The following is a 1,527-nucleotide window of genomic DNA, read 5'->3' as shown; positions in this document are numbered from 1 at the left end:
CGAGCAACAATGGCCATATAAGGACTGAATTATGAACGCATGGTCAGGGAGCACCCTCCATTAAAGAACTAAACTAGCGTCAGCATCTATTGCCCTCATTTATATGCTGCATTGAAATTGCCAGTGCCAATGTTGTCACTTGCTTGTCCATTCATTGCCAAGAGCGAGGTCGGGCACTGATGTACGACTGGCCTGGCTCGCCAGCTTTCCAGTTCATTAAAAAAAATAAAAAATAAAATAAATAAAATAAATATATATATATACACACATACACACACACACACACACACACATTTAGCACGGTTGGCATTTGAGCTTTACTGCTCATCACTCTCAGCAAGGTGTACAGAATACAACAAAACACAAGGCATACTTAGTGAGCTAGAAATACTAGAAATATAGGAGTGATGAACTCAAAGCCTCACTGGATTGAAGAGTAGAGCCCAACAGGTGGATGCCCCATTTATCCCCCGTGACCAAACTGTGACCAAAGGCTTCGTCATTCAATTTGTTCATCCCCAAGTCAAAAGTCCAATCCGTAGTTCTAGCTAGATAAAAATAGGTTTTCGTGAGAGAGAAACTCCCTACTAGAAAAAGGGACGATGCAGAGTGTCGAGAGAAGAGGCTTTATAGTAGATACTTCGTGGTGCCGAAAAAAGACTGAAACTTTGGCCCGATATCAGACCTGCAAATGATGAACAAGCATTTTAAACACAGGTCAATTGTTGAGGTTTACTAGTCCTGAAAGATGCTTTGACATACACTGCCGCTACAGAAAATATCAGCGCTTTCCCTCCCAGGGGAAAGGCAAACAGTTTCTCACGCTGCATTTCGGTCTCACTCACTGGCTCTGTGAGTGTTTACAAAATCTGTGGAGGCAGCGATAACACCATTACCCCAGCAGGAGGTGAGATTGTACAACTATTTGGTCTAGCCAATCCCAGAGGGAGGCATGTCAGACTGCCAGTTTAATTAACCCTTACCCAACTGAAAGATCTAGGCTTCGCCATCAACATAGAAAAAGTGTCTTAGCACCATGCCAAAGCTCCACCTTCCTAGGTATGGAGCTGGACTCTGCCCCCGGCGTAGATGCGATGACCCATGGAGGCACCGCTCTACACTTTTCCCCCTGTGGCATTCAGGGGGAAAAGTGGCATTCAGAAGTGCCAGTTCTGATTTCCGCAGGTAGGGCATATTGGGAATACTGGGGCCCAGAGTGAGAACGATCTGGAGCCTGCAGACTTTTTTTTAACTCTCCGAATCACTAAAAAGCTAGCATGTTGTGAGCGTAAGGCTCAAGCTGGTACATAAGGTACCACTAATTCTGTAAGCTAGGAAGTGCTAGGCTGTGTAGTATTTTATAAGTGAGTAGCAAAACCTTAATTTCACATCTGAGGTAAACCGGGAACCAGTGCAAGGCAGCCAGTATTGGGGTAATAATGATTAAACTTTTTGGTGCTGGTCAAGATTCTAGCCGAAGCATTTTGTACTGACTGAAGGCTTTTAACACTAGACATGGGAATGACC

The sequence above is a fragment of the Zeus faber genome, assembly GCF_960531495.2.
Source record: "Zeus faber genome assembly, chromosome: 19".
In the NCBI taxonomy this organism is placed as follows: Eukaryota; Metazoa; Chordata; class Actinopteri; order Zeiformes; family Zeidae; genus Zeus; species Zeus faber.
Note: the sequence above shows the minus strand (reverse complement) of the source record.